Here is a 24,130-nt window from a genome sequence, read left to right as displayed (position 1 = left end):
AACTCCAGGCCCAATTAGATAAGGATACTCCTGACAGTAGTCAACCTTCTGTAACAGGAAGCCAAGAACCACTGGGAGAGCCACTAATAACAAATGAAGCAGAATTAGCTATGACAGAAGTAGAAAGCACCATGTGTCAATATGAAGATAAAGAAGACTTAACTATACTACAATCAAAACTAAACAATGAGCAACGTAGAATTTTTGAAGAAATAACAAAAGAAATTGCACATGGTGTACAACATGAAAACAAAGAATGCACCTGCCAAAATTACAAACCTATACTACTGTATGTCAGTGGTGAAGTTGGTTCAGACAAATAATTCTTAACCAAAATCATCAGTAAACTCCTTCAACAATTGACAAACAACAAACTGTCAGCTGTTGTCACTGCCCCCACAGGATTAGTTGCCTTTCCACTTAGGCGGTGTCACTTTACACTGATTACTACTCCTGCCAGTAGAACACCAAAACAAATTAGACTATTACAAACTTTCTACAGAAGCTGCAATGGAACTACGCAGAGTATTGAGTAATAAACTACGGAGAGCTCTTTGGAGGAAAACACATTATTGTTTTTGGACATCTTCTTCAATTGACACCAGTGAAAGGTGAGCCTATTTTTAAAACCTTAGGGCACAAACTCTTCTGTAAAACTGTTAGCAGCATTGGAAATGTCAACATTTGGCAACATTTCCAATACAGAGAATTAACAGAAAACATGCAGCAATCTGCAGATCTCACATATGCCAACATCTTAAAAAGTATTAGTGTTGGTATATTATCTCAAGAAGCACAATCAATATTGAAAACTCGGCACATTCATGCACTTTATGGCGATAATGCATGTGCTACGGATGTTATGGAACAATTAGCCCACAAAAATGTCAATTGTATGGCCTTAATGCCAACTCTTGCAAGCTGTTTCAAATTCAATCAAACAATGTTAAAAAAAGAAATGCAACCAATAATTGAAATTAGCGCCACAGACAAACTAGACATACATGGTATGACACTACCCATATGTGAACAAGCCACAACGAGACTAAATAGTTTCGAAATTTCAATCTCCAACACAGCTGGATTGGAAAAAATATTAAAATTATCCTTAAATTGCAGAGTAATGCTTAAAGGTAACCTTGACGTGGATCAAGGACTAGTTAATGGAGCACTGGGTACAGTTGTTGGCTTTCAAACATACCCACGTGACAACAACATTCAGTTTGTCAATATTCTCTTTGACAAACTTTCAGAAGTGAAAAGGATAGGACGCTCAACAGATTGATTCCTTCTCTTCAAAGACATGTATGTACGCAGAGAACAATATTCTATAACTATTGCATACGTAGATACCATTCATAAATCACAAGGTCTTACCCTAGACAAAGTATTGATAGACATTGGTAACACAGTCTTTAAAGAAGGCATGAGCTACGTAGCACTATCACACTTACGTACACGTGATGGTCTATTTCTAATCAACTTTGATGCAAGTAAAGTAAACGCTGATATTCCTTGCATTTCAGAATACAATAGACTTCGTTCACTATCCACCTCCCATCTAAAAACATATCATATTCCACAAAAAGTAAAATGTTCTAAAAGAAAACTAAATCAAACAGAAATGCAACAGGATGTCACTGCAAATCCTCCAAAGAGATTAAAAGAAACTAATACATTATCAAGTACCAAATAACTTATTAGGGAAAGTAAACCAGGTACTTCTTCAAAGAAGGAAGACAAACTCCAAAAAAGCACTCAGATACAGAACTACCTGATCCATTTAAACTTTCAAATGTAAGTGGTGTAAGTTGCTACGCAAATGTAGCAATGAATATTCTATTTCAATTACCACCAATAGTTGACAACATTTACTTACACAATACAGACCAATTGTGTATGCAAATGTTAGTACTTCATAGAAATGCAACAAACAATCCTGACAACACGTATAGTGTTTATGGAATAAGACAACAATTGGACTACTGTACTGGAATGGTGAAATTCACTATAAACTCACAGGAAGAACCCCAAGAATTTCTAATGTACTTACTACAAGTGCTAGAAAACAAAAACATACTTATGAATGAAATCTTTCAGATTTCATACATGTGGAAACATACATGCACTCTCTGCAACAATGTGACACAAGAACAAATCCCCAATGAGCACTTTGTGTATGTATCAATACCTAATTGTGAATCCGTTCCATTTCAGAAACTTGTACAAAATGCAAACCATGATAGATTATGTACTACATGCAATTCGGATAATCGCTCCACCTTACTAATACAAACACATAGTAAATACGTAATACTAATGCTTCTATGTTACAATGCAGATGGTACCAAAAACAACTGCAAGCTGACTGGATTCACACATGGTCAAGTATCACTTGGTAAGAAAACCTTCACAACAATAGGTATAATCTGCCACACAGGAGCCACAACCAATGCAGGTCACTATACTGCATATATAAAAAAAAATGTGGATGGTTCCAATGTAATGATAGTACCATTACTCTAAAGCAGAGATTACCAGCAATTCTTACAAATGCTTATTTAATCTTCTTAAAACGAAAATGTATTAACTAAACTGTACTTAAACATTAACTAAACTTCTATTAAAAATCTATAAACTGTTACAATATGCTGACAGCTATATAACTGCCCCAAGATTCTACAACAACTAAACAGAAAAATGAATATCACTAAATTATATCAAACAATAAGCAGTTAGAATACGCCATCTGGTATCTAACTACCCAAAGATTTTCAATAACTAAACAGCTAAATAAATACCACTACATCATAACAATAAATAGACAGTTAGAATACGCCAACAGGCATTTAACCGCCCCAAACATCCAAACAGATAAATCAATACTACTTCATTATAACAAAAAATCCAAGATTGTTAGAATATGTCAACAGGTATGTAACTGCTCCTAAAATCTGCAACAAGTCAATATATAGAGCATAAGCCAGAAACAACAAGTGAACACTGAAAACAAACAAACACATAGATTGTAGCATAACAAAAAAAAGTTTTTTTTTTTTAATCCAACAAGGATTTTTTTTTTCCCACAGACCCAATGATTTTAGCAACAAACACAGAAACTGAGCAAATTGCACAGTACACTGGTTTGTAATCTACTAAATATGGGGGTCAAAAAAAATAATTTGTTACAAAATACCAATACTAACATGATCTTTTTTTTTATCACAGAAATAAAGAAGAAATACATGTACTCCAGTTACTAAACCAAACAGTAAGTATATTATATTAAGTACAACCATCACAGCAAATCACACCCATAGTGACTTATAACTTTGGTGCTTATAAATTTGGTCTTGTCCATGCACCCAAGACTATAGGCCCTGCCCACAACCACCACAGCATATTACACCCATTGTGGCTTATAACTTTGTTGCTTATAAATTTGTTCTTGGATCCCAAAGTTATAAGCCACTATGGGTGTGATATGCTGCGGTGGTTGTGGCCAGGGCATGGAGTCTTAGGTGCATGACCGCAGTATATCACACCCATAGAGTCAAACATTTTAACTATGCCATATTGGCACGTTTAATGTCCACGGACATGATGAGTGTTCTTAGAACAGTTTCAACTTGCCTAACAGTAAGGACAGGCATAGCATCCTCAGGACACCCCCATTTTGTTTATTTACGAACATCCCAGGACACATAATGTGTTATAAGAACACTTTCATCTTTCCAGCGAACAATACGGATAGCGTCCACTGACAAAGATTTCAGGACACTGTATGTGTTAATAGAACAGTTTCAACTTGCCTGTGAACAAAACGGACAGGCATACCCTCCTCAGGACACACCCACTTAGTTTATTTTCGAACATTTCAGGACACCGCAAGTTTTCTTAGAACAGTTTCAACTTGCTTGCGAACAATAAGTACAGGCGTAGTGTCCTCAGAATACCCCCATTTCGTTTATTTATAAACATCCCAGGACACTAAATGTGTTCTTAGAACAATTTGAACTTGCTTTCAAACAGTACGGACAGGTATACCGTCCTCAGGACACCCCCATTTTATTTATTGACGAACATCCCAGGACACATGATGTGTTCTTAGAACAGATTCAACTTGCCTGCAAACAAAACGGACAGGCTTACCGTCCTCAGAAGACACCCATTTAGTTTATTTTCGAACATTTCAGGACACCGCGAGTGTTCTTAGAACACTTTCAGCTTGCTTGCGAACAATACATACAGGCGTAGTGTCCTCAGAACACCCCCATTTTGTTTATTTACAAACATCCCAGGACACTTCATATGTTCTTAGAACAATTTGAACTTGCTTGCGAACAGTACGAACAGGCATACTGTCCTCAGGACACCCCCATTTTGTTTATTTAAGAACATCCCAGGACACATGATGTGTTCTTAGAACAGATTCAACTTACCTGCGAACAAAACGGACAGGCTTACCGTCCTCAGAACACACCCATTTTGTTTATTTTCGAACATTTCAGGACACCGCGAGTGTTCTTAGAACAGTTTCAACTTGCTTGTGAACAATACGTACAGGCGTAGTGTCCTCAGAACACCTTCATTTCATTTATTTAGAACATTTCAGAACATACGCGTTGTCCGCGGACAAAGCGAACACAAAAGGGGTCTACCACCTAAATAAATACAACATTTAACCCATCTCTTTCTCCCCCACTCTCACCAAACAGTTTTAAACACCAACACACTCCACTAAATAGTATTTTTCCACCAAGTTTCACTGTGCTGTCCACGGACGTCCGGGAATCCAAGGTGGCGGGTGTTCCCGAAAATCTGACGCGCTTCACGCTCTTCACCGTCCAATCAGCGAACATGTTGCATGTCCACGGACATGACGCAAGCCGATTGGCCAATCAAGACACTGTCAGCGGAGTGAACAGGGAAGTGTGTCCGTGGACCCAACATAGATATCACTAATTTTTTGTGACTTACTTTTTGGTCATTTTAAAAAAACTACTGGACGGATTTTCAGCAAATTTGTAAAAGCACGCTTTCGGGACCAAGCCGCTGCTCCTGGTCCAAATTTGATGAAAATCCGTCCAGTGGTTTGGCCTGTAAGCGTGAGCAAAGTTTTTTCCCCATTCAGTCTATGGGAAAAAAATAAGTTTTGCCCCCCCCCCTATAACTTTGCCCCCCCTGGACCAAACCTCACCAAAGTTTGGTGAGGTTTGGTTCAGGGGGGGAAGTCAGAGGGGGGGCCCAGAACTTATTAGGATTCGTCTAGGGAGAGCGAAGTTATAAGCCACCCAAAAAGGGCTCTTCCTATGGAAACAGCAGCTTAACCATAACTACACAGCCACTACCGTGGCCGTGTAATACATGGTTGCTACCACTTACCCGTTAATAATCTTCTCAATATGCATCATTCCTTTTTAACCACTCTATCAAATGCCATACATGACAGAACGCTGCACCAGGTAACATCAAGTGGCAGTTACTTACATGCACTGCCAACATACTAAAATGCCACACACCAAGCACCACTTAAAAATGTTCTACAAATCTTTGAAATCAGCTTTTCCGTTCTTTCGCAAAATACTTAGACACAGTGCCACTGTAAATGCACATATGTATTTTTTTACTTTCAGCAACATCCTCCTAAAAATAAACACTTTCAAATGCATACCATTTTCCATTTCTTATTCCATATCAACATCAAACTGTCCAACCTTTCTTATTACATCCCTTATCGCGCCACCATTCTCCACCTGCTCTCAAATACATATATACTGCCAGACGGCCCAATTCATCAAATGTTTTTCACAGTGCAATGTGATTTTCCACTGCTGAAAAGTAACTTTGCCCTGCCAACACAAAACCTTATTCATGATACTGTGCAAAGTGTATTTTTGTAGTACAAAGTGAATGCAAACTCACTTTATACTGCAAAAGTGAATGTCCACTGACTTTCCACTGCAAAAATACACTTTGCACAGTTCCATGAATGAGGGTTTCTATTTATTTTGTATTTATTAATTTATTTTATTTGTTACACGCCCAGACCCTCAGGTAGCATGGCGTGGTTACAAGACAGCTTAGAGATTGGTCATACATTGTTACATAGTATAAATTCCAACACAGATAGCGAGCTAGTACAACAAGATAGGCAATATTTTCAATTTACAGATTTCACTGGCATGTTACACTTTGACAGCGGAATGTCCCTTTGTGCTAATATTGGTTGAATAACCAGGTTTTTAGCAGCTTCTTGAAGTGAGGGAAGGAAGATTCTTTTTTGATGTTAATGGGGAGAGTGTTCCAGTGTTTAGGGGCTAGAACAGGGAAGCTGCTGCCCCCCGCTCTAGTGGTTTTGTAGCAAGGGGGTGCCAATAGGAAGTTGTCAATGGATCTTAGTGATCTGATGTATTCTTTTGGGTAAAGAGTATTGTTAAGGTAAATTGGGCCTTTTTTGTCAGATATTTATGTGCAATTCAAAGTGTTTTAAAGATACTTCTTGCTTTGATGGGAAGCCAGTGCGTGTCCTTCCTAGTTTTGGAGATGTGGTCTGATTTTTTTTATTCCTAAAGCTGCTCTTAGGACTTTGTTTTGCAGAAGTTGCAGTTTGGAGAGGTTGGTATTGGATGTGCATACTAGTAATACGTTGCAGTAATCCAGTTTCGATAGTACTAAGGCCCTGGCCAAGGTAAGGCAGTTTGCTGGTGTCAGAAATTGTTGGCAGAGAGCAATACGTTTGGAAGTGTAGGCCGTGGAGGAGGCTAGCACATTGATATGTTTAGTCATAGTAAGACTGGCGTCGAGGTAGACTCCTAATGTTTTCACTTGCTTCAGCACTGGAATACAGGTGCCATCGATATTAATAGCTGAGTAATCTGGGGATCCTACAATGAGGATTTCTGTCTTCTCATCATTGAGACAGAGACTATTTAGCGACATCCAGTTTTGGATGATGACGTACATTTTGTTGATGGTTGCGGTGTCCTGGTCATAGTTACCTGTGAGTGGTATGAGGATCTGGGTGTCATCCACAAAATTGGTGTAGATGACACCCATGTCGTCTAATGCTAAGAAAAGGAGTTTGGTGTACGCATTGGGCAGAGTGGGGGAGAGATATGATCCTTGGGGCACTCCTATGGGGACTGGGATGGGGTTGGCCACTTCTTTGCCTATGGACACTCTGGATGTGCGATCGGTTAAGAAGGATTTCACCCATGCAGTGGCTTCTCTGTGCAGTGCAAACTTACTTTTCAGCAGTGCAAACTCACTTTGCACTGTGCAAATAATTCCATTAATCAGGCCCAAACTATTTATATACAACCCTTCTCTTAACATTTAAACTATTGCTCTTCTCCAACCATTGCTATAACACACCAAACACTGCTCCAACTACAATCTGTCATTGAATTACCACTAGGCCACAGTTTCACTATTCATTAAAAACATTGCAACACATTACAAATACATTGCACCACAAACAAAGCCCTTCTCTTATTAAAATCACCTGCACAAAAATAACCTAGATATGCACCTTTTTTACACCCATGTTTTGCCCTACACTGTATCATGTCCCACACAACACTACTCATATATAGGCCTAATTACAGTATTGCGGTAAAACCCACCGGTAGCTGATGTGTTGCTCTCAACCCGTTTTTACCATTACCACCAATTGACACCCCAATGCATCTGAAATATCAAAATCCTTGTCAGTACACTAAGATCCCTTAGATCTTAAGAATCTCCAAAGATCAGGTGGAATTAGCTTCCCTATCTTGGCAGCTAAACTCTGGAACACGCTTCCTAATGAGCTTAGAGCAGAACCCTCATTCCTGAGATTCAAACACCTTACCAAAACCTGGCTGGCTGCCCAGGACATTTAGCTCTGGGTTCTCTGCTTAATCTGTACATGTATATATAATCTGCTTGTCCTCTCATTGCTATTATTACACCTGTAAATTCTGTATTATACTTGTAAACTTTGTAATTATGGTTCTGTCTGTTTTTCTTATGTTGTAACTAAGTGATGCACCCGGTTGCCCCTGGGCCTGGTGCGCTATACGAATAAATAAAATACAAATACAAACACATACAGTAGATATGGCCTAAAAAATAGAAGACAATGAGGAATCCAATGGCTCAAATTATCTTTATATATAACAGCAGGAAATAAATACAAAATAACTGACCCCTCAATAGGTTGCAAATATTGCAATACAAAGCTGGACAATAATCAGATGCCATCACATACTATTACTTAATAACTTAGAACCCTACTGCCAGACACAGGCGCTGTAGGGTTCTATGGATGAGGTATGACATTTGGGACAGAGGATTAAGACCGGTCACTAATCCTCTATACCCTCTTGCTTCACTCCAATGTTAGACAATCCCAATTTCCCCCCAGGTATGCCAAAAGGATCATTTAAAAGGTGGAAGGAAAAGGGATGTGAAAAGATCAGAGACATGGTGTGAGAGGGGGAAGTAATGTCATTTGTAAATTGCAAAATACAGGTGGGGTGAGGGAGGCAGATAGATTTTAATATACACACTTGAGACACTGGCTGAGACAAAAGGACACTCATCAAGCTGCAATTATGCCACTAACAAAATTTGAGACATACATCACTTCACAACCTGCGGACAAACATCTATGGCGGATAAAAATAGATTATTACAAAATGATGGCTGTACCAATTGGCATGGGAAGGCTCACTGGGTGAAGAAATGCCCCTCGACACTGGGAAGAATTGTGGAGGAACATACCAAAATTGACCAGGTCACTACAACTGCGAGAGACATGGTATAAAATTATAGTCCAGTAGCATTACAACCCCAGCAAATTGCAAAAGATGTTTAGATCATCATCAGAGGAATGCTGGAGGGGATGCAAGGGAGTCAGGGACTGTTTGCATATCTGGTGAGGTTGTCCTAAAATAAAAGTGTTCTGGGAGGAGATTATGAAAAATGTACAGGAAATAGTCCCAGAAGTCGTGCCCCTTACTTTGGCTGAGACCCTGGTAATGGTTCTGAGACTGGTGCTACATATAATCTTGAAGTCTCAGAAAAGAGCCTTGACAATGGCACTAATAGCTGCATGGATGGTAATTGCAAAAGACTGGAAACAAAGATCTCCCTTTGACGATCAGTTGACTTTGCAAACTCTGGGACAATGGAGTAGATTACCTACAGGGCTCAAGACGAAGCAGCCAAGTTTCAGAGGGAGTGGGGAGAAATGTTATGGTTTTTAAAAAGCACATTTGTGCAACAGTCGTGCCCCCAAAACATTCATGTGCTAGACATGGACTGACCCACTGGTAAATGGTGGAGAGCGATGGGCAAAGAATTGTATGCTTCAAGTGATGCAGAAGTTTAGAAGAGGTCCCTCAAGGTGCAGTTGAGGGGGAGTGTTTCCAAATGTTTAAGATATGCCAATGAAAATATATTTTTTTTTAAATGTCCAATATGGCGGCACTCCTGCCACGTCGACCCACTGAGCTTGCTCTTAACACAGTATTTTTCTGACTCAATCCTCCACCTCACTGAAAATGTAACCTCATGTGATACCTCTAAACACAGGGTCAATAACACACTGCCCTATCTATAACCTCTGCAACTGCAACATTAATGTATGTGTTGCTCATTCTGTGTTGCTATATGAAGTATCAATTATGTGTCAACTTATGTGTACTAAAAGGCTTTTCTCAGTTTGTACCTTTTTTACATGGGTCAGAGACACGTTACAAACCAACAAAATGTCCATACCTCATGGACACTCCCGTCCCATGCACACGTATCTTTACTGAAACATTATCAGTCAACATTTTAGTACAATATAATAATATTCAGGTTCTTTCACAAAGGTTTCTTATACACCAAAATAGTGTCCAGAACCTTATTTATTGTCTTTCATCAATAGTTTACTAATAGTATTCTGTCAGTTTCAACAATCGTGTGAGACCCGTTTTCTGCATCATTTAGGAGGATCCACGTGCAAGAAGATAAGCCAATTTTCTTGCACACACCTCCTTCCATAGCCATGAACAAACCCAGAACCTTTCTGTTCTAGAGGGTCATGAGTTTTATAGCCCATAATTCAGTCTTAATGGAATTTAGACCCTGCTCTGTATGGTTCACTAATTGAAGCATCTCCCACCTGGTGATCTTCAGCCACTTTGCATGTGCTGCAGTCTGGACACCTGGCACCAGGAGGGAGGAAAAGAATGTTTCTGTTCTGGCGAATAAATGAAACTGGTCTGCGATAGCCTTAAGTTTGTTGGATAAGTCCTATGACCAGTAATTGGATCTTTTCTGGTGATGAGGCCTTGGTAGTGGCAGGTACGCTTGTTGGGTGGGAGCTTAGTAGTTTCTGGGAATGGCACGTTTACAACTGTTAGATGGGAGTCAGGGACACCCTGTCTCTAGATCAATGGTTCTCTCTAGGCTGGACTGCTACAACAGCCTCTTTCTCAATCTGACTTCCTCTATTATCCACCCTGTGCAACTAATCCAGAACAGGAACGCAAGACTTAACCCTAGTCTTTAGCCCAGGGACAGTATCTCTCCAGCCCTGAAATCTCTCCACTTGCTCCCGGTGGCTGCAAGGATCATTTGCATTAAATACAGTATTTTGTTTTACCATTTGTTGCTGCATACCACTCTCCTGTGGTTGTTGCTGGTGCTGTTGCCTTTGTTGCATTTGTGGCTCATTATAATATTGCTTGTTCTGCCCACTGCCTCCCATAGGTAACCCATAGGGACTTCCTGGGTGTGGGTGACCATACTGTTGTTCATTTCCCATAGGGGGCTATCCTTGATAGTAACCCATAGGTTGCATAAACTAAACTAAACTAAACTAATGTGATTGCAAGGGTTAGGGAGTTTAATGTCGTCGGGACAGGCTGGTCCCCTGTGCAGACAAATGTCTGGGGTCAGGGTTTGGCCTGCGGCCTAGCACATGGTTTTAGCAAGGAACCAAACTCCAAGGTTCCTGGGAGGTTTAGAATTTCTCTGTGGGTTGACAAAACCTTGTTAGTTGCGGGCACTGGCAGGGAGCAGGTACGCCAAAGCTATCGGTAATTATTCACAGTTCAGTCTTGAGTTGTGGTTGTGCATTGATATTTATTAGATAGGGTGTAAAATGACACATGGGGCACAATGTGCAAAAGTGCAGCTTCCGCACGTTTCAACCGAAGTCTTTCTCAAGGCTGTGTAGGGTGAGGGATGGAGAGTGAAAAGTCAAGTGGTAACGCAAATGTTGCAGTGACATGTTGCGTTATGCGAATAGTGGTGGAGGGGTTCATATGACATTCGAACATGATTAGCAACAGTAAAGCCAAAGCAACACAGGAGTAGAACAGCAAGTAATGGGAGAGCAACACAGGAGAAGAGTATTGTATGCGAGTTTTAAAACGTGATGAGTGAAGGTGGTTGGTGCAGAATAGTAAGAAATATTGGTAACATATTACATCATTGTTGAAACATATACAAGCAAAGAAATTGTACATTTAAGAAGGCCAGGTAGACCACTGGTACCAAGGAGAGAGGAGCAAGGTGAAAGTAAAGTAAAATAATAAATAGAGAGATGGGGAGAGAGAGAGTTAGGTAAAGGTATGATGACCTAGAAGTTAGTAGAACAAAGCATTTGCTAGTTGAGGCTCTGGGGGCCGGTGCTTACCATTAGGGTGGTGGTGTGGGCTTGTGTTGGAGCGTAAAACAGTGCCACCCTGGATAGGGCGCCGGATGGTGGCTTAATAGCTCATATAGAAGCAAAATAAAAATAGGAATGATGCCAAGGTTGCAACGCTGGACCCTAGTGGAATACATGAGGCACAAGTATAGGGTGCCCAGGTATGGAGTGGCTGATGGTCAGGAGGTTGTGAAACACAGGGTGTCGGGCCGTGTGATGGTGGGCAATTTGCTGTCTAGGTCAATGAAACCGATTTTTAATTAAAAGCGTTAGCGTGGGGCCACCAGTGTGGTGAGCCACAGGTTGGAGGACAGTGGACAAGTACCCTGGGGGGGGGGGTCCTCTCTGCTGCTATAATGCGACCTGGGCCGGAAGTGTGTGCAGGTCCCCAGAGGCTCAAGCCTGATAGAGCGAGGGGGAGTGTCCCCCGGTGGAATGTCCCGTAATGTGAGAAGCGAGATAAGGCGGAGTGGGGGCTAACGGGCCGGCCAATAGACGTCCTCTGTGCTAGTTAAAATAATGGTGCAAAACTGGTGCGGTGCAAAAAAGCTGCACGGGTGGCGCACAGTGGTAACAAAATGTGTCACGGGTACGTGGCACGTGCAGGGCATATTAGACCCAGGTCAAGGAGGAGTGAGGGCTGGGTTGCCTGTTGCGGTTGGACCGCTGTGTCGGGAAACGAGGCCCCCATGCTTAAATTAAATAGGAGCGTGGCAGGCGGAGGGACTGGGTCTGGGAGAAGGGCGGGAGGGGTTAAAGGCTCACCTGAAGGAAGTCCTGACGGCAACCGAATGGTTCAAGTCCAAAAGGGTTTGGGAGCCAAGCTAGTTAACATCAGATACCTCCTGGTTGGAAGGGGAACTGCGGTAATTGAATGGTTAATGATTCACGAGATCTGATTGGATGAGAGGGTCGGGGCAGTGTCCTGACGTGGGACTGGCTGATTCGTCGAAATTAGCTGCCACTCACGGAGCATATGATGCGCCGTGGTCTGACAAAAAAGGGGGGGCAAAAACTTTCCCATTTGGTGGGACTGACCGGTAAACCCATGGTAAGATGACAGAGGCACGTAGTAGGTGCAGGAGCGGCAGATGCAAAGAGGCCCACAGTAGGAAAATGCTCCGAGGGGCCTCCTGGGTAATGTGGATGACTAGAAGTAAGGCCAAGACCTGGCCAACCAGAACGAATAGTGGAGAAATCCACTGGATAATGGTGTGGGGTCTTAGTGTTGCTGGATCAGTAAGGCAATGGGGTTGGGTAGTGGTGTAACTCCTGGTACAAGGTCCTGTTGGCTAAGTGCAAAAAGGGCAATGGTTATAAAATTGCCCAAAATAAGGAAACCCAGGAGAATGTCATGGGCTAATAGAATGGCCGGTGGGCTGGAACAAAAATGGTTGGGTACTAGATCGGGTCGTGTGGGTGAGGGTCTAGGGTGACCCAAGAGAAAGTCACATGCTGATGAATGGGGGCCGAACCCACATAGGTTGGGTACTAGACCTGGTTGTGTGGATGAGGATCAATGACCAGAGGAATGCTGTTCAGAGTGCCAATAGACGGAAAGCAGAATGAGGGAGGAAAAAAGCAGGGGAGAGTACATCTCATAAGAAAACAGTGAAATCATGATCACTGGTGAGGCCAATTGTTACGCCTGTGTATTTGCATATTAGTTTAGCTTCTCTCTGGCTCAGGTGAAGTTCCCGGTCTCCTTTTCTTACATCAGCAGGTATTGTTTTGAGTCCCACGAAGGTGATTTCCTCTGCCCACTGATGTTGTTCTTGCCAGTGCACAGCCAGTGGGTATTTGGCGTCCTGAGAATGCAGGGTGCTCAAATGTTTTCGAATTCTGATTCTGAGTTCCCTCTTGGTGCTTCCAATATATTTACGGTCACACAGTCAAATTATGGCGTAGATGACATATTTTGATTTGCAGTTAATAAACTGGTTAATGTCATGTTTGTCAGTGTCACTGAAGTCAATTGTCTTAGTGTTCCTGGCATGTTTACACATAGAACAAGTGCCACATTTATAAAAGCCAATGGGTTTTGTTTTGGTTAGCCAATTGTCATCTATTGTTCGAACTGGAGCCATGAAAGACGGACTTAGGATTGTCTTAAGAGTTTTCACCTTTGTGTAAGTCAGGCATGGTGTCTCTGGTAGCCATTGTCTGATGTCTTCATCTATCGTCAAGATGTGCCAATGTTTTCTTAAAATTCTCAAGGCTTGTTGGCTGTCGCTGCAGAATTGTGTGATATACATAATTTCAGTGTTGGCATTGTCCTCTACTCTGATTTGGTCCTTTGGTGTTAACAGCGTTGTCCGTTCTCCTTTGCTAGCCATGTCTATGGCTGTGTTGATGGATTGCTGGGGATATCCTCTCTCTGTGAAGCGTTTGGTAAGCGTTGAGCATTCATTTACATAATGAGTCTGAGTGTTGCAGTTGCGTATAGCTCTCAAAAATTCGCCTTTAGTAATGTTGTTTATTACTGATTTTTTATGACAGCTTGAGGCATGGAGGACTGAATTAACTTCTGTTGGTTGCCTGAATGTTGCAGTTGTCAGTTCAGCTCCTACTGGCATGATGGTGATATCAAGAAAATCAATTGATTTGCTGCTCGATGTTCCTGATAGTTCAAGACCAAATCGGTTATCGTTGAGGTATTCTTGAAAGAGTTCTAGTTGTTTGGCTGTTCCAGACCAGATCATCAGGATGTCTTCTATGTAGCAAAACCATTTCTGGACAAACTTGTTGAAATCCGCGTTGCCAAACGCATACACCTGTTCGAAATGATGCATAAACAGATTAGCCATGGTGGTGCATAGGTGGCCCCCATGGCTATGCCTTTGGTTTGTTTGTCATATCGTTGGTTGAACAAGAAGATGGTATGAGTAAGAAAGAATTCAAGAAATTCTTTAGTGAGTTCCAGATGAGAGCAGAAAGATGCAGAAGCCTTGGCTAATGCAAATTCAATTGCTTTTAGAGCCAGTCTGTGGTCTATGGCCATATACAAGGCTTTCTCGTTCAGGGTCACAAGTATATAGTCATGATGCCAGATGACATCTTGTAGTACCAGGAGTGCATGCATCGTATCGCGAAGAAAAGTTGGTATTTTTACAACTTCTTGTGCAAGCACATTGTTGATTTATTGGTTCAGGGTTTCTGTCATCCATCCAATTCTGCTTAGGATGGGACGTCCTTTATGTATTAGGTTGAAATTCTTGTGCACCTTTGGAAGGAAATAGATGGTGGGCATCCTGGGGTGTCTAGGCTGAAAGTATTTGAATTCCGTATCTGTCAGGAGACCCTGGTGATGCCATTTGGTCAGCATCGTGTTGGCAGCAAGTGTTAGTTCCTATGTGGGGTTATTCGTAAGGGTGTCATAACATCCCGGGGATGATAAGCGATTGTTTTCCATTGTTATGTAGTCACATCTATCCATAATGACCACATTGCCCCCTTTATCAGCTTCCTTTATTATGATTTTGTGATTTGCTTGCAAGTTCTTCAATGCCTGTTTTTCGTGATTTGTAATGTTGTTGCACTTACTGGTCCATTTGCTTTTCATCCGATCTTCCAAGAGCTGAAGGTCCCTGGTTACTGCCTGGTTGACGATCTCAATGGCATTCTCTCCTTGTAGATTAGGTGTGCATTTTGATTTTGACTTGAGTTCTGGAAATTTGAGGTTCCTTTCCTCAATTTCTCGGTCTTTGAGTGTTTGTTTTATAGGCTGTCCCTCTGTACCAGTTGGATCCTCAAGAGTTGTCAGAAGGTGAGTGTGTTCTAGGTGCTTCATGTTGATTTCACTCAAAGGTACGTGCGTCGTTTTGGTGGATTTCCACTTTATTTGTTTTGCAAAACATTTCTTGAGTTTCAGCTTCCTTTGAATAGATCAATCTGTGGATCCACATGGTTAGTGTAGTTGGCAGGTGAAAATGAAAGACCTTTATTGAGTATATTGATGTCACTGATTGTGAGGGTATGGTTTGAGAGATTCGTCACTAAGTTCGTGGTCTCGGTGCTCTCTGTTGTAGCTGTGTTTGAGATCTTGTCAGCCTTATAGCACTTTCGTGTTCTTCTTGTGTGTTTCTTGGTCCCAGCTCGATTGCTTCTCTTGGGTTTAATCTTGGTGGGATATTGCCATGGGGGGCTCTAAAAAAGTCACCTGTTTCTTGGTTGGTGCACATGTTCCTTTCTTGTGGCGTTGTATTTCGTCCAAGAAGTTATATCCAATGCTTTGCTTGTTTCGTGTGGTCTTGACAACCTTGGTGCTGGTTCATTTGTTCTGTTGTCCGGTTATTGTGGTTCATGGTCTAGTTCGCTGTCAGCATCTAGCTCTACTTCGCTGTCTGCATCTGATGTGGCAGGTGAGCTGGTAGGCGTGTTATCCTTAGAACTTGTTCCTGGTATATTATCGAATTGTGCTTGGAATGTAAATACTCTACTTTCCTGATATTCTCTTTCATCTCTGGCGACTTTTCTGCATTTACTAATTTTCACCTCAACCTGGTGAGGTTTGAGTATCTCATACATGATTTTGTAATTTTTCTTTTTTGTGGCCACAGGGAAATTGCTTGATTCGATCTCTGCTTTGAGCTTATCGATGTCTATAATGAGTCTTTTGTGTGCTCGGTCGGCATGTTCAATTAGTAGCTCCATCATGATTTTGGAACCCGTGATCATGTTCTCCTCCCATTTAGCTACCAAGTCAGCGGGCCTCATTACGACCCAGGCGGTAAGTTACCTCCTGGGCCGTGACTTTACCACCATGGCGTAAACTATGTTTACGCCATGGTGGTTGGCGGACTTACCCCCCCATTCCGACCTTGGCGGGGCGGTAAGTCCCCAATCCCCATTTACCCTTCCCCATTCCCATTTTTGCCCCATAGGGCATAATGGGAGTGGGGAAGGCGTTAATTACGCCACCGTAAATTACGGTGGCGTAATTAACTCCATGGTCCCTTAGCGCCATGGATTTTAACACCTGCTAAAAGCAGGTGTAAATCCGCCATGGCGCTAAGGGACCTCGTACTCAGGTGGTAAGGGTCGGCGCTGTTTACGCCGGCGTAAAACCCTTACCGCCTGAGTCGTAATGAGGCCCAGCATCTTCCGGGTTAGTGAAGTCTGGAAAGATAATGATCCTAAGTCCTCTTGGTATTTTTTCTCGTTCAATGTAAGTCTGGAGAGTGAATCTCTCCCAGAATTTATTTATCTGCTTGGTACAAAGTCATTCAAGTTTATTGAATTGCTGCCTGAGGTTATCAGGAGCACTCGGTGTGGTTGGAAATGCATGAGCAGTGCAACCTTTAGCGGAAAAAAGGTTCTTAGTATCAGTTTTCCTAGATTCAAGATAATCAGCCATGATTGCTCTGTTGCTGCGGGTGTCCAGTCCCTAAAATCTGATTGCAAGGGGTAAGGAGTTGAATGTCAGGACAGGCTGGTCCCCTGCACAAACAAATGTCTGGGGTCAGGGTTTGGCCTGCGGCCTAGCACATGGTTTTGGCAAGGTACCAAACTCCAAAGATCCCGGGAGGTTTTAGAATTTCTGCGTGGGTTGACAAAACCTTTTTAGTTGCGGGCGCTGGCAGGGAGTAGGTACTCCAAGGCTATCAGTAATTATTCACAGTTCAGTCTTGAGTTGTCGTTGTGCATTGATATTTATTAGATAGGGTGTAAAATGACACATGGGGCACAATGTGCAAAAGTGGATCTGACGCGCGTTTCAACCATAGTCTTTCTCAAGGCTGTGTAGGGTGAGGGATGGTGAGTGAAAAGTCAAGTGGTAACGTGAATGTTGCAGTGACATGTTGCGTTAAGCGAATAGTGGTGTAGGGGTTCATATGACATTCCCACATGATTAGCCACAGTAAAGCCAAAGCAACAAAGGAGTATAACAGCAATTCATGCGAGAGCAGCACAGGAGAACAGTATTGTATGCAAATTTAAAAACATGGTGAGTGGTGAGTGAAGGTGGTTGGTGCAGAATGGTAAGAAATATTGGTAACATATTACATCATTGTTGACACATATACAAGCAAAGTAATTGTATGTTTAAGAAGGTCAGGTAGACCATTGGTACCGAGGAGAGAGGAGCAGGGTGGAAATAAAGTAAAATAATAAATAGAGAGATCGGGAGAGAGAGAGTTAGGTAAAGGTATGATGAGCTAGAAGTTAGCAGAACAAAGCATTTGCTAGTTGAGGCCGTGGGGGCCGGTGCTTACCATTAGGGTGGTTGTGTGGGCTTGCGTTGGAGCGTGAGACAGTGCCACCCTGGATAGGGTGCCGGATGGTGGCTTAATAGCTCATCTAGAACGAAAATAAAAATAGGGATGATGCCAAGGTTGCAACGCAGGACCCTAGTGGAATACATGAGGCACAGGTATAGGGTGCCCAGGTATGGAGTGGCTGATGGTCAGGAGGTTGTGAGAGACAGGGTGTCGGCCCGTGTGATGTTGGGCAATTTGCTGTCTCGGTCAATGAAACCATTTTAAACGAAAAGCGTTAGCGTGGGGCCACCAGTGTGGTGAGCCACAGGTTGGGGGACAGAGGGCAAGGACCCTAGGGGGGTCCTCTATGCTGCTAAAATGTGACCTGGGCCGGAAGTGTGTGCAGGTCCCCAGAGGCTCAAGCCTGGAAGAGTGAGGGGGAGTGTCCCCTGGTGGAATGTCCCGTAATGTGAGAAGTGAGAAAAGGCGGAGTGGGGGCTAACGGGCCGGCCAATAGACGGCATCTGTGCTAGTTAAAATAATGGTGCAAACCTGGCGCGGGTGCAAAAAAGCTCCACGGGTGGCACACAGTGGTAACCAAATGTGTCACGGGTGCGTGGCACATGCGGGCATATTAGACCCAGGTCAAGGAGGAGTGTGGGCTGGGTTGCCTGCCGCAGTTGGACCGCCATGTCGGGAAACAAGGCCCCGATGGTTAAATTAAATGGGAGTGTGGCAGGCGGAGGGACTCAGTCTGGGAGAAGGGCGGGAGGGTTAAAGGCTCACCTGAAGGAAGTCCTGGCGGCAACCGAATGGTTTGAGTCCAAAAGGGTTTGTGAAACCCAGCTGGTTAGCATCAGATACTTCCTGGTTGGAAGGGGAACAGCGGTAATTGATTGGTTACCGATCCTTGAGATCTGATTGGATGAGAAGGCCGGGTTCCGTGTCTGACGTGAGACTGGCTGATTCGTCGAAATTAGGTCCCACTCACGGAGCATATGATGCACCGTGGTCTGACAAAAAGGGGGGGGGGCGAAAACGTGCCCGTCTGATGGGACGGACCGGTAATCCCATGGTAAAATGACAGAGGCATGTAGTAGGTGCAGGAGCGGCAGATGTGAAGAGGCAACCAGTAGGAAAATGCTCTGCGGGGCCTCCTGGGTAATGTGGATGACTAGAAGTAAGGCCAAGACCTGGCCAACCAGAACGATTAGTGGAGACATCCACTGGATAATGATGTGGGGTCTTAGTGTTGCTGGATCAGTAAGGCAACGGGATTGGGTGGTGGTGTAACTCCTGGTACAAGGTCCTGTTGGCTAAGTGCAAAAAGGGCAATGGTTATAAAATTGCCCAAAATAAGGAATCTCAGGAGAATGTCACGGGCTATTAGAATGGCCGGTGGGCTGGAACAAAAATGGTTGGGTATTTGATCTGGTTGTGTGGGTGAGGGTCTAGGGTGACCCAAGAGAAAGTCACATGCTGATGAATGGGGGCCGAACCCACATAGGTTGGGTACTAGATCCGGTCTTGTGGGTGAGGATCAATGACCAGAGGAATGCTGTGCAGAGTGCCAATAGACGGAAAGCAGAATGAGGGAGGAAAAAAGCAGGGGAGAGTACATATCATAAGAAAACATGGAAATCATGATCACTGTTGAGGCCAATTGTTACGCCTCTGTATTTGCCTCTGTATTTGCATATTAGTTTAGCTTCTCTCTGGTACAGGTGAAGTTCCCGGTCTCCTCCTCTTGTATCAGCAGGTATTGTTTTGAGTCCCACAAAGGCGATTTCCTCTTTGCGGACCCACTGATGTTGTTCTTGCCAGTGCACAGCCAGTGGGTATTTGGCGTCCTGAGAAGGCAGGGTGCTCAAATGTTCTCGAATTCTGATTCTGAGTTCCCTCTTGGTGCTTCCAATATATTTACGGTCACACAGACAAATTATTGCGTCGATGACATATTTTGATTTGCAGTTAATAAACGGGTTAATGTCATGTTTGTCAGTGTCGCTGAAGTCAATTGTCTTAGTGTTCCTGGCATGTTTACACATGGAAAAAGTGCCACATTTATAAAAGCCAATGGGTTTTGTTTTGGTAAGCCAATTGTCATCTACTGTTGGAACTGGAGCCATGAAAGACGAACTTAGGATTGTCTTATGAGTTTTCACCTTGGTGTAGGTCAGGCATGGTTTCTCTGGTAGCCATTGTCTGTTGTCTTTATCTATCGTCAAGATGTGACAATGTTTTCTTAAAATTCTGAAGACTTATTGGCTGTCGCTGCAGAATTGTGTGATATACCTAATTTCAGTGTTGGCATAGTCCTCTACTCTGACTCGGTCCTTTGGTGTTAACAGCATTGTCCGTTCTCCTTTGCTAGCCATTTCTTTGGCTATGTCGTTGGAATGCTGGAGATATCCTCTCTCTGTGAAGCGTTCGGTAAGCGTTGAGCATTCATTTACATAATGTGTCTGAGTGCTGCAGTTCCGTTTAGCTTTCAAAAATTCGCCTTTAGGAATGTTGTTTATGACTGATTTTTTATGACAGCTTGAGGCGTGGAGGACTGAATTAACTTCTGTTGGTTTCCTGAATGTTGCAGTTGTCAGTTCAGCTCCTACTGGCATGATGGTGATATCAAGAAAATCAATTGATTTGCTGTTCGATGTTCCTGATAGTTCAATACCAAATTGGTTATCGTTGAGGTATTCTTGAAAGAGTTCTAGTTGTTTGGCTGTTCCAGACCAGATCATCAGGATGTTGTCTATGTAGCGAAACCATTTGTGGACAAACTTGTTGAAATCCACGTTGGCGAACACATGCACCTGTTCGAAATGATGCATAAACAGATTAGCCATGGTGGTGCATATATGCCCCCTATGGCTACGCCTTTGGTTTGTTTGTAGTATTGTTGGTTGAACCGAAGATTGTAAGAGTAAGAGAGAAGTCAAGAAATTCTTTAGTGAATTCCAGATGAGAGCAGAAAGATGCAGAAGCCTTGGTGAATGCAAAGTCAATTGCTTTTAGAGGCAGTCTGTGGTCTATGGCCGTATATAAGGCTTTCACGTCCAGGGTCACAAGTATATAGTCATGATGCCAGGTGACATATTGTAGTACCAAGAGTGCATGCATCGTATCGTGAAGAAAAGTTCATATTTTTACAACTTCTGGTGCAAGCACATTGTTGATATATTGGTTCAGGGTTTCTGTTATCCATCCAACTCCGCTTAACATTTTAGCAGCAGAGAGGACCCCCCCGCCCCAGGGTCCTTGCCCTCTGTCCCCCAACCTGTGGCTAACCACACTGGTGGCCCCACACTAACGCTTTTCATTTAAAATTGGTTTCATTGACCTAAACAGCAAATCGCCCACCATCACACGGGCCGACACCCTGTGTCTCACAACCCCCTGACCATCAGCCACTCCATACCTGGGCACCCTATACCTGTGCTTCATGTATTCCACTAGGGTCCAGTGTTGCAACCTTGGCATCATTCCTATTTTTATTTTGCTTCTAGATGAGCTATTAAGCCACCATCCGGTGCCCTATCCAGGGTGGCACTCTCTCACGCTCCAACGTGAGCCCACAACACCACCCTAATGGTAAGAACCGGCCCCCACGCCCTCAACTAGCAAATGCTTTGTTCTACTAACTTCTAGGTCATCATACCTTTACCTAACTCTCTCTCTCCCCATCTCTCTATTTATTATTTTACTTTATTTTCACCCTACTCCTCTCTCCTTGGTACCAACGGTCTACCTGACCTTCTTAAACGTACAATTACTTTGCTTGTATATGTATCAACAATGATATAATATGTTACCAATATTTCTTATCATTCGGCACCAACCACCTTCACTCACCACTCACCACGTTTTTTAAACTAGCATACAATACTGTTCTCCTGTGTTGCTCTCGCATGACTTGCTGTTCTACTCCTGTGTTGCTTTGGCTTTACTGTTGCTAATCATTTGGGAATGTCATTTGAACCCCTCCATCACTATTTGAATAACGCAACATGTGTAGGGGAGGGCTGGTCCAGGAGACCCCTCTCGCCTGCGTTTCTTCACCAGGTGAGGGCTATGGCTCATTGGGCGTTCCCTCATGCCACCCGGGCCCAGGTGGTGGAGGGCTCACCCACTGGAGACATTGCCCACACGTATCGAATGCCCATATGTATTGATTACAACACAAATTTAGCTAGGCCCAAAAACCATTCTTTGCCCGGTAAAGATGGTGTGAGCTCAGCGCACTGTAGCGCGGCCCCCACCCTTGGAGAACATCCCTGTTGCCGCAGCACCCTGGCAGATCCGCTGCGAGCACGTTCCCACGAACAAAACGGACATGAGCTAGCGTAATGCCCTAACATTGTATCAGTTCACCTCCCGCAGTGTATCATCGCTCCTAGCATGACCCGGCCAGCAGGCCTGGGAAATGAAAAGAACAGTAATATGGTCATCAGATGGCAGACAGTCTTTATGCATTAATGTCAAGACCTCTTGCATTATTTCTTTCTTCCACAAGATACAAACGCCTGTAGAAGGTATTAAAATGAGAAAGTATGCTCCCATGATATAAGCTATGGCAAGCTCGCACCATTGCAGGTGGATGCCGATGATAAAGGAACGCTCCAGGGATCTGTTCGCTGCGTGTATCACTGGGAAGCCTACCTCACGTGGTTCCGCGCCATAACCAGAGCTAATGCTGCTAGAGTACACGAGAAAGCGGATGCAACTATACTATGAACCCATGTAAAGAATGCGCGAGAGTGCACGTATCATGTGTGAATGTCTGAGCCCCTCATATGCCACCACCGTCACGTACAGTGGCGGGTTGTTTTCTATGTACTCCACTTATCTAACCACTACCTCATTTACTACGAATGTATATGAATGTAACTGAAACACTGTAGCTGCTAGAGTCTAATGTACAAATATGATGCTCGAACTGGGTATAATCGAAACGCACCCAGCAAAGGTTAAATGCATGTTTCGAAGTGATTTCAAATAAGTATTATAGAAAGTATTCAAATGTTTGCGATGTCTTTACTTATATTCAGCAATGCACGAGGGAGATACCTTTGTGAAAGCGTACAAGGTCTCGATGTATCCCCCTCCCTCCCTCAGAAGGCTGCCAAGACATGAGAACAGAGCCCCGCTCTGCGCTATCACGCCTCCCCCGACCCGACTGGAGTCGCTTCAAAGACTTGTAGCCCCACTCCAGCACCCAAGGCCGCGGCCAGCCACCTGCATTATTTACAGCACAGCAGTAAACCTTAGTTTAAACTCAAGTGCCCCCTCGTAAACCCCACAACCCACTGGACTGTCTCAGACTTATGGCCCTGTGCAATCAGGACACCCAACACTTTGACAACACACAGCAAAACATCCATAATCACTTCTAACAAGACAGAAAGACCTGTACCACCCGCCCCAGTCCCCGAAGCTTAGCCCCTCGACCTATGGTCCCGGTCAACAGATCACAAGTAACCAGGCCACGATATATTATCTCCAGATCCCTCACAAGGTGCATTCCTCCTGTGTTGCATTTAACCTATTAAAAGATTTACTAAAAGAGAATAAAACTGTAAATGACTGAATGACTGCAGTGTGCATGGCAGAGGGCGAGTAAGTCAGAAAAGGCATTCATCTCTGCCACAGGCCGCCTCGGCACACCAACACCGCCCGGATGAACTCGAGCCGACCTGCCAGGCCCAGCCCAACCCACGAGGGTGACCAGTGACGTCCTCCAGCCAAGACCAACCACACCGCAGCAGCACCTATAGTTAGTCGTCGCCACCCAATCCCAATGAACTTGTGCCCCCTATAGTATGTAGGTTTTGATGACGTTTTTTGTAAATATATACGCCTGTCTTTGCTATTGTCAGACAGAGCGCTCTCGGAGTTTGTAGAGTTCTTTGCATGCCCAATTCTGATTGATAAACTCCCACTTACGCTCACCCGCACTCTGTCTTGACCTTATTCCCATTTTGGGAGAGTCCTTCATTGTCTCTCATTGCGGGGAGGATCGTGCTGGTTGGGGACGCTTGCTTTCAGTGGTGACCCCGACGTGATTTTTATTTCTTCCTAAACTCCTTATAACCGTCCCCGTTTGGCACGAGAATCTCCGGTCGAAAAGGGATACGCACGGTGAGCCGGCTCCGGGAGGCTGCCCGCCAACGGTGACCGGTACACTAAGAAGTGCGCACTCAATAGAGAGGGGGTACGGGATCCCGGTTGAAAAATC

The sequence above is a fragment of the Ambystoma mexicanum genome, chromosome 5q (genome assembly GCF_040938575.1).
Source record: "Ambystoma mexicanum isolate Mex_15411 chromosome 5q, UKY_AmexF1_1, whole genome shotgun sequence".
NCBI lineage: Eukaryota > Metazoa > Chordata > Amphibia > Caudata > Ambystomatidae > Ambystoma > Ambystoma mexicanum.
Note: the sequence above shows the minus strand (reverse complement) of the source record.